Source organism: Topomyia yanbarensis, chromosome 2 (assembly GCF_030247195.1).
Source record: "Topomyia yanbarensis strain Yona2022 chromosome 2, ASM3024719v1, whole genome shotgun sequence".
NCBI lineage: Eukaryota > Metazoa > Arthropoda > Insecta > Diptera > Culicidae > Topomyia > Topomyia yanbarensis.
This window is the reverse complement of record NC_080671.1, coordinates 417,320,569-417,331,301: the sequence shown is the minus strand read 5'-3', so window position 1 is coordinate 417,331,301 and position 10,733 is coordinate 417,320,569. Positions and strand designations below refer to the sequence as shown.

The following is a 10,733-nucleotide window of genomic DNA, read 5'->3' as shown; positions in this document are numbered from 1 at the left end:
GAGACGAGTTTCAGCGGCTCCCCAGATGCCATTTTGACCCGGAAAAATGCGGGTTTAACCAGTGGACGACCGATCCGAATCCACGACTTATGCGAGATGATGGATATATCGGACCAACGAATTTCCGACCTTGGCTGACTTGCCACTGTTTTTGCTGACTGCTCGCGTTGCTTCTTTTTCTTCGTCGGCAGCTTTTGGAAAGATGTGCTGACAGACGGTTTCGACTAAAAACAGGAGCAATAGCCCTCACGATGACCTTGCTTACCGCAATCTCTGCAAAAGTGGTCGCGAAATCGGCAGTCCTTTTTGAAATGCATTCCGCCGCACGACCAGCAAGTAGTCCGTGGCTGCTCACGATCGCTGCTAGCACTGGTTGATTCCCAGTAAAGTTCAGCCGGAAATGAACTGGAATTCTGGCTGGTTCCAGTTCGTCCACGGGCTCCAGTGACACAACCGATTCTAACTAGAATCGGTTGTGTCACTGGAGCCAGAGTACGAACTGGAACCAGCCAGAATTCCGATTCATTTCCGGCTAAACTTTACTGGGTTGGTGCGTTTGATTCGACGATCGTTTGTGTGTCACATAAGGTTTGTTCCAGTACCAGGAGAAACTGGAAGTACTCCGGAGCAAACAGGGAGAAAACCGTTCCTGTACTATCTTCTCTTTTTTCTTCTTCTGGTGGCAAACCGGAGTGAAAAGGAGCAAGAATTTTTTGCTCCGGAGCAACAGGGAGTAACTTCCATGTACTGGAACAAACCCATAATTAACTGTGAACGGGTTCTCCACCAGCACGGTATCCCAGTTAAACTCATTCCGGAACCGGTTCGGATTTCTGAATGGAGTCATTATGGATTCCCAATCAAATGCAACAACCGATTCCGACTCAGAATCGGTTGTTGCATTTGATTTGGAATCCATAATGACTCCATTCAGGATTCCGAATCAAATTCCGAATGGTTTGACCAGGATCCTGCTTTAAGATCACAAGGTTATTGCACTGCTTAACGACTTGCTGAAGGGTAATATCTGCTGTTTCGTTGAGTTTATTGATGAGCCGCATCCGGATCTCTGCCTCCTTGTTTGATCAAATCACCCGAAACGTAAAGTGCCTCAGCACTTAAACTGCTCCTCTGTCAGCTCCGAAAGTTTGAAGTCAACACCAGATTTGTTTACCTTGCACGAGTGGGCGAGATAATCTTCACCGTCCTCCTTGGTTGTCTGGAGGCAATTGTAACGCCGGCGAAAAGTGGACACTGTGGCTCCAAACAGCGCTTTCAACTTCTCGACGGTTTCAACGAAGGTGTACTCACGAGCAAGCTTTGGTAGAATGAAGCTGTTGTAACGCTCGTGGTCTTGTGGGCTCAATTGTCGTAGCAAAAGTCGTACCTTTGCAGCGTCATCCAGTTTTCCAGCGTCTTTGTCAAAAAGATCAGTATAGCGGGAAAACCATGCGCCGAACGTGTGCCCATTGTCTTTGTCATATGTGAATTCCGCCATGTTGCTTGAAAGGGAATCCAATATAACCTCATCACGAGACAAGTTCTTGATGGCTTCCTGCGTGGCGGCCAACTGCTGTGACATTTTTGTCATAAGTGCCTGCTGGTTGGTGAGGATGGTTACAACCACTTCCGAGACCTGGTCTGCTGCTGTTGCCGGGTCCCAGCACCTGGTACAGGAACTGTTCCTCCTTTGGTTGCCATGTGCAAAATTTTCCGCTCTTGACTGATTCGTTGAACTGCTTACCACAGAGAACAGACATCCATGCTCATACAAATAAGTATAAAAAACTTGTGTAAACATTTGAATGAAAAACCGTTGGAACACTAGCGCCACCATACCAGTGTATCCCAAGTAGAGGCCGAAGCATTTGAAGTATATCGACCATTTTTAATTGTCTATCTGATCAACTCAGGGTAGCCAGATTGAATGCATATTATCGGTAGACTTATTTAAAGTTTGTCGACAGGTCGTTTGGGAGGTTGTATTTTTGTTTCAAATAGATAAAGTAAACATAGTTATGCAAAACAGTGAACCACGCAAACGGCGAACGACGCATCGAACAAGTTAAGAAAATTATTTGTATTGTATTCTGGTCACTTGTCACTTGTAAATCGGTACCTACGTAAAAAAATGGTAGGACTAACTGCCGATAAATCGGTAGGTCTGGCCACCCTGAAGTTATCAAAACAAATGATTAGTCGCTGTGCCGCAGTTGTTTATTTTGTTTGTTTTAAAGGTAGCCGAAAGTTTAAAATCGTTTATAATCTGCATTAATTTTCTGTGTGACAATTTGGAGTGGTCCGATTACTGCTTACATGGGACGAGACTAGACGAAACTGAGGATCGACCAATTCTACGATCGGATATCTTCGTTGGATGTTCCATGAGACATTTATTACTTAGAGGGGCTAAGAACGGGAAAACCCTTATTTTGAACTGCAGTACAATACTACGCAATACGGTCGAAGCCCACCTTTTTCACGATTTCAGTAAAGCATCAATTGTGTGAATCAATCGACGGACAAAGATTACTTGCTAACTGTATGAGAATCTAGTGGGTGTGAATCGCAAGTGAACAACTGCAAGCGCAGATTACCGGACTGTGAAGGAAGAAGCCACATACCGATCACAGGAGCTAGGTAGAATCATTCATCGACAATTCGTGGAGCAACCTGACCAACCAAACGAAAATATATCGATTATACAGGTCAGGTATTTCTTGCCCACGCGCGGCAAGCCGAGGGAGTTTAACCTAACCAGTGATCTAATTGTTAATTCATCTGAATAGTTCGCTCGCAAGCAAAAAGTCGATAGATTTCTGTATGCGCTAGTTACTGAAAGGAATCAGTCCCAATCTGGACAATATGGCTCGCCGGTATCAATCAATGAATGCCCCATGCAGATAGCTGTTTACTGTAACTGAAACAGAACAAGCAAGTACAAGTTATATAAATATATATACACTTTGCCACCCACAACTTATCAGTTATTCTCTCTTACAGATATTCATAGATAGTGAAACACAATACTTTCCTTGACGATGATTACAAATATAGGTTGAATGCGTGTAGGTACATAACGCATAACATTTCCTGTTATGTGGGATTTGTACAAATAATGCAAATATGAGAATTTGGATGTAATTAAAGTTTCAATTATACATACATAAATAAGTGTAAAACTAAAGAATATATTTTAATACATGGATACATATTAAGAACAGATTTCATTGCAACATTCTATTTTTTTTGTAAAAGAACGATAACATTGTACACAGTGTTTCTGAACGTTTTATGTAACATCTATTAAGACAACGGTAAATTCATTCGGATTGCCTTTCTGTTGCGTTTTCTATTTTTTTTTTTTATCTTAAAATACGTTTATTTAGGCCCAAATGCTGTAGCTTAACGAGGCCGATAATTCATTTTTTTTTATATTACATGTCACATGTTAGTGGGGGAAGGGAAAGCCGTATTTAGGGGCGGCTTGCTCCCCTCTTATGTAAGTAAAGGACAAAGGTAGGAAGTGGGATACATATTGTGTAATTGACATCGTCGTTTGCTGATTGATCATTGTGGCGGATATGCACACTTTGTTGTAGTGTTGTAGTTTCCAGCCTGTAATCGCAGGGGCGAGGGGAGGGTCGATATTTCGGATAATTATTGGCACTCTATATCATCTGCATGTGCGGTATGTCATGATGTTCTGGATAGACGGTTATCAAGAAGAGTGTGCACCGAAGACTCGTGAAGCAATGCCATATTGTAGATACAGGGATAGGTTGGTGAGATTCTACTGTGAATGAGAGAGGGTAAAATGTATTAAACTTGGACATCAATGGTTTTCAAAAAGATATAGATAAGAAAAATATAGGGGTGGTCACGGCTTGCCAGGACGTCCCGGACTGGCACATAGGGTGATCTACCTCGGGCCCGAAGGGAATCTATTAGTTGGGACCTGGCAACACAGTACTCTGCGCACAGCCAAACAACATGCTCGATGTCGTGATAGCCGTTCTCACAAACACAATGATTATTTTCAGCAAGCCCTATACGACGGAGATGCGCGTCAAACGAGTAATGGTTGGACATGATCCTTGACATCGTACGAATAAAGTCCCGGTTCACATCCAACCCCTTAAACCAAGCATTCGTTGATACCTTCGGGATAATGGAATGTAGCCACCGTCCCAGATGCCCATTGCTCCATGAGGTTTGCCAACTATCGAGCGTCCTCTGACGAGAGATACTGAAAAATTCGTTGAAGCAAATTGGTCTTTCGTAAGTGTCGCCTTCTAATGCGCCCACCTTGGCTAAAGAGTCCGCCTTCTCATTGCCCGCAATAGAACAATGTGACGGGACCCAAACCAAGGTAATCTGGTAAGATTTTTCAGATAAAGCACTCAGATATTCCCGTATTTTCCCCAGGAAATACGGTGAGTGCTTTCCAGGCTTCGCCGCACGGATGGCCTCAATGGAGCTGAGACTATCCGAAACGATGAAGTAATGGTCTGAGGGCAGGGTGTCAATGATCCCGAGAGTATACTGAATGGCAGCTAATTCTGCGACGTAAATTGAAGCATTGAATGAGTTTGAATGAGGCAGCAAGATTTTCGTTGAAGATACCGAAGCCTGTGGACCCGTCGAGAATTGATCCGTCAGTGTAGAACATTTAGGCGCAGTCGACTTGATGGTATTTGTTATAGAAAATATTTGGGACCACTTGTGGGCGAATATGATCCGGAATTCCACAAATCTCTTCCTTCATGGATGTATCGAAAAATACAGTTGGATCAGAAGTATCTAAGAGATGAGCACGGTTGACGTTATATGTAGATGAATTGATGTTCTGTGCCATGTAATCGAAGTACAAGGACATGAATCGGGTCTGAGAATTAAGCTCGACAAGCCTTTCGCAATTTGCAATCACCAATGGGTTCAGAATATCGCATCGAATGAGCAATCGATATGAGAGGTCCCAGAATCGATTTTTCAGCGGAAGAACGCCCGCCAGCACTTCGAGACTCATCGTATGGGTCGAGTGCATGCAACCCAAGGCAATACGCAAGCAACGATACTGGATTCGCTCCAGTTTGATGAAGTGTATGTTCGCAGCGGAGCGAAAGCAGAAACATCCGTACTCCAACACTGATAATATCGTTGTTTGGTACAACCTGATTAGGTCTCCTGGATGGGCACCCCACCATGTTCCAGTTATTGTACGGAAAAAGTTGATCCTTTGTTGGCACTTCTGTTTCAGATACCTAATGTGACATCCCCAGGTACCTTTAGAGTCGAACCATACCCCGAGATATTTGAATGTTGAAGCCTGAGCAATAGTTTGATCCATTAATTGAAGCTGTAGTTGCGCTGGTTCACGCTTTCTAGAAAATACGACTAGCTCAGTTTTCTCCGTGGAGAACTCGATACCCAGTTGGAGAGCCCATGCAGACAAATTGTCCAAGGTATCTTGCAGTGGTCCTTGCAAGTCGACGGCTTTAGGACCTGTAATAGAGACCACACCGTCATCTGCAAGCTGCCTTAGCGTGCAGGAATTGACAAGACATTCGTCAATGTCATTCACGTAAAAATTGTAGAGGAGAGGGCTTAGACATGAGCCCTGGGGAAGGCCCATGTAGCTAAATCGTGATGTCGATAAATCGCCATGCGAGAAATGCATTTGTTTTTCAGACAACAGGTTTAGCAAAAAGTTATTTAAAATTGGCGAAAGACCATGCTGGTGCAACTTCTCATAAAGAATGTTGATCGAAACTGAATCGAAAGCCCCCTTAATATCCAAGAATACTGATGCCATCTGCTCTTTGTTAGCATATGCCATTTGAATTTCTGTTGAGAGCAACGCAAGGCAATCGTTCGTCCCTTTGCCTTTGCGGAAGCCAAATTGTGTATCTGACAGTAAGCCATTTGTTTCGACCCAATTGTCGAGCCGAAACAGGATCATTTTCTCGAACAACTTCCGGATACAGGATAGCATTGCGATCGGACGATACGAATTGTGGTCGGAGGCTGGTTTTCCTGGTTTTTGGATGGCGATGACCCTCACCTGTCTCCAGTCATGTGGGACAATGTTACCCTCAAGAAACCTATTAAATAAATTCAACAAGCGTCTTTTGGCAGAGTCTGGCAGATTCTTCAATAAGTTGAATTTAATTCTATCTGGCCCCGGGGCTTTATTGTTACATGATAAAAGAGCAAGTGAGAACTCCACCATCGTAAACGGTGTTTCGTTCGCGGTATTGTAAGGCGACGCGGCGCGGTAGATTTTCTGTGCCGGGGCGGAATCCGGACAAACCTTCTTGGCGAAATCGAATATCCAACGGTTTGAATATTCCACGCTCTCGTTAGTACTGTTTCGGTTTCGCATACGTCGGGCCGTGCCCCAAAGAGTGCTCATCGATGTTTCTCTTGTTAACCCGTCGACAAACCGGCGCCAGTAACTGCGTTTCTTAGCTTTCATTAAATTTTTCATTCGCTTTTCTAATATCGCGTACACTCGATAACTAGCAACTAACCCGTCGTTCCGGAAAGTTTTATACGCGGCAGCTTTCTCCGCGTACACGTCTGAGCACTCTTTGTCCCACCACGGGTTGGGAGAACGTTTTTGGGTGTTCACGTCGGGTACTCGTTTCGTCTGAGTTTGAATCGCGCTATCGAGAATCGAGTTGGACAAAAACTTATATTCTTCCTCCGGGGGAAGTATCTGTGTTGAATCGATAGTTTTGGATATCTCAGCAGCGTAGCTCTTCCAATCAATGTTTCGTGTGAGGTCATAGGGAACATTGATTGGTGTCGATGGTCTTGAACCAGTGGTGATTGCAATTACAATTGGTAAGTGGTCACTACCGTGGGGATCAGATATTACCTTCCACTTGCAATCTAACCGTAGTGATGTCGAGCATAAAGATATGTCCAGTGCACTTGCTTGCGCAGGTGGTCTAGGAATTCGTGTCATTTCCCCTGTGTTCAGAATTGTCATATTGAAGTTGTCACAAAGGTCTTGAATTGTCGAAGATCGATTATCGTCGTATAGACAGCCCCACCCCGTACCGTGAGAGTTAAAGTCTCCAAGAAGCAGGCGGGGCGAGGGAAGGTGTTCAATCACGTTGGAGAATCTTCGATATCCCATCATGGCCCTAGGAGGAATGTAAATAGAAGCAATGCAAAGATCTTTGCCTTTGATTGTTGTTTGACAAGCGACAACTTCAATGCCTGGCGTCGAAGGGAGGTTGATTCGATTGAAGGAGTAGCACTTTTTGATCCCTAAAAGTACCCCCCCATATGAGTCTTCTCGATCCAAGCGGATAATGTTAAAATCGTGGAAGTTGAGGTTTATATTAGAAGTTAGCCATGTTTCACATAGGGAAAATGCATCACAATGATTGTAATTTAGCAAGTGTTTTAATGAATCAATTTTGGGGATAATACTTCTGCAGTTCCACTGTAAAACAGTGATCAGATCCCTGATTCCGTCTAATAAGTTAGCCATCGAAGGATACGATCGCTGTAAGGAGGGGCCATTGTTCAGTCAACTGTTTTAAAAATGTTCTTACTGTTGGTAGAATAGCAACCAGCAAGCTTTTCATAGGATCGGTAATGTTGAAAGCTGTGAATATCCAGTCCACAATGTCAGAAAATTTAAGGAATCCCGTTTTAGGTTGAGTTTCTGACTGTAAAATTGGAGCACTTGGGATTTTTGGTGCCCCGGGGAGTGCTGGGAACTCCTGGTTGTATCTCAATTTCCCAAAACCAGGAGGTATTATCTTCGGATTTGTACCAGCCCTTCCAGTTGATGAATTATTTTTATTTTGTACCCTTGTTTGGGACAACCTAGGACCCTTACGAGGAAGTTCAGGTGAGTTTTGATTAGGTCTTTTCCTAGAGTTTCCAAGCGGAGCCAAAGAATGCCCCTCGCAAGGGTCGTTAGAGGCGTTATCGTCAGTTGGCAAGAGAGCGAATGGGTTTTCGGAGATAAGTGGAACAGCTCTTTTAAGCATTTCTGCGTAAGAGCGTCTGGAGCGATCTTTGGCGGATCGCTTCAGTTTATCCGCGCGAAGTTTGTACGTTGGGCATGTCAAAAGTGCATGCGGATTCTCCCCACAGTAAACACACTTCTCAGCAGGGCTACTGCAAGTATCATCCGCATGGCGTTCCCCACATTTACCGCACCGTTGCTTGTTGCTACAGTAGGTGGCCGTGTGACCTAGCTGCTTGCAATTGGAACAATTCATGACCCGCGGTACAAACAGGCGTACAGGTAGACGAGCTCCTCCCACTTCAACGTAGCTCGGAAGTGCAGATCCGGCGAAGGTTACGCGAAACGAGTCTGATGGATAGTAATTACCATCTTCGATGGACTTTGAGTGCAATTGCTTGCACTCCAAAATCTTAACTGATTGAAGGTTAGGGTCCTTAAAGCGGCCAGCCCCATCATTCATCAGATCATCGACAGTTAGACCCGCATCACTTACCACACCGTCGATCTCCACATCACGAGAAGGGATGTAGACGCGATACTCCAGCGTAAAGAGGCTATTTCTAACGATATCATTGGCCTGTTTCAAGTCAGTAACGACTACGCGCAGTTTGTCTGACTGAACCTTTTTAATCTCGGTTACGGCCGAGTAACGTTTTGTCAGCTCCCGTGCAACAGTTATGCTGTTTAACGGTTTATTTTTGGGCCGAAAGTATACCACCCAAGGACCAGCGGATCCATCCTGGTAAACCTTGACTCGGGGGGGCTGTGAGACATTGGGGGAAAGTGGGGGAAGTGGATCGACCATAACATTATCTGTCTCAGTATCAGATATACGTTCTTCTTCTTCATAATATTCCTCTTCGGAGGGTGATCCTTCTGTTTGTTCCATTTTGTTGCGGGAGCAACACGCTCGACCGCACTGTTTAACTTAAATCAAAATAAAAAATCAAAAGCAATAAAAAGAAAAAAATCGATAAGAAAAGTAAAAAACGAAACACTTCACCAGTTGGTTCCTGACGAGCTGGTAGGTGAATTGATCCTTCGTTTGTTTTATCCGTCACCCGCGTGACCTTCACACAGTAGAGCTGATATAGCTCGTCTAAACAAAGCCGTCTTTCAGGCAAGAAAAATGTTTAGTAACGCACTTCACTGCACTACTTTAACTGATATCGCAGGTAACAATTATCACTCGCGTGACTGTTTATTAGTAATGCTTTACTGCAGCCTCTGCCACAGCAAGCACCTTCGTACCACCGAAAAAACTAAACCACACCGGAGAGAACAAAAAGCACTTGTTTCCCGGTACAAAGTTGGGTTACGAATGATTGCGTTTTCTATGCTTATACGCATTTGCTGCTATTTTATTCTGTAGACGTACCTCACGAAGAAATGCTTGGATTAAAGTGTTGAAAATTATATCTATAAGTCTATTGAAACATGTTTTACAGTCAATCAAATCGAATTTTTCGTGTATTAGATATGATTTTAGTCGTGTTTTTACTCCTTTTCGATTTTCAAACAGAAATTTACGAAATTTCGTTTTAAAACTCAAAAAACATATCAACCCTATGTTGTACAAAGTATTATTTGGAATATTCACATTTCTCGTTGAAAATTGAGCTTTCGTTTTACAAAACATATAGTCTTCGTTGTTAATGACTAGGTCATTTTTATCAATAGTAAGATTTTTTCGACATTTCTCGTGGCGCAATTTTGAGACAGCGGCACCGATAATATATACCAGGGCATTCATTTCTTTTTTTGGCAATCACAAATGATGCTTCCGGGTCCAACTCTTCGAATTTATATGATTGTTCCCGTTGGTGTGTCTGTACAAGGAATTCTTGTAAATCATTCTCCTTTATGAGAGGTTCTGCTCCGTCTGCTTGGCAGTTCCTACCATCATCGAAATTTTGTTCAGCTGTTGATATCATCGCATATTTAAAAGCGCTCCCAAATTGAAACGCATTTGGAGCGTCGTTAAAACCACATCGACGACGTATTTCAGCAAATAGATTTTCTAATGCATCTTGACAGAGAGGGTTTGTGCAAAGATAGGTACAATTGAAATCCTCTTTTAACACATTCCACAGCCATTTCAACGCGTTGATATTACCTACAAAACCTTGCAGATATGGCGGTCGTTTTTGCGAAGCTCTTAAGGTGGATGATTCTTTTTTAGCCTACGGAAAAATGATTTCCTCAAAACTGGTTATACAAAGACTTTAAAAATTGCCTTTTTGACATCGAAGCAAGTGTTGTTAGTATAATACATGCGTTTCAATGTTGTTAGTACTTTGGTTAAGAAATCAATGTGGCTGGAACCATCAGTGATCGGCGTCCTATATGGCTGAGAAAGTTATTTATGTACTGGTTAGAATGCTTTACTTTTTCCCAAAGGTGTTGGTGTTATCAATGATTACATCTTGGAAAAACTTACCTTCCCTACAGAGTCAGAATATTTTTCTTTCGAGTTAAATATGTCGAAGATTTTGTCGTGAATTTCTAGAAATTTACCAGTATGCAAGGCTTCTTCAGGTAGTTCACCAGTCTGAACATAGTGACGGATGCCAAGGGCACATGACTCACTCAATGTTCTGGTGGCCAATGCCACGTTCATAGCAGCGAAAGGAGGTAGATCTATATTTTTTTGTCTCAATTTCGGAACTAAACGCAAGCTTGCTGATACGTCTACTTTATAGAGCTGATGCACATGGTGAAACGAAGCTATCGTTCG

The 10,733-nt window shown here is 43.2% G+C and overlaps 1 long non-coding RNA gene across 1 annotated transcript; it reads left to right on the top strand.

The window, feature by feature from the left end:
• Window positions 1–514: 514 nt before the first annotated feature.
• Window positions 515–3,225, top strand: LOC131685189 (uncharacterized). The gene is made up of 2 exons (XR_009304748.1): window positions 515–2,938; window positions 3,004–3,225. It is a non-coding gene; the product is annotated as an uncharacterized LOC131685189 (long non-coding RNA).
• The last annotated feature ends 7,508 nt before the right edge of the window (window positions 3,226–10,733 follow it).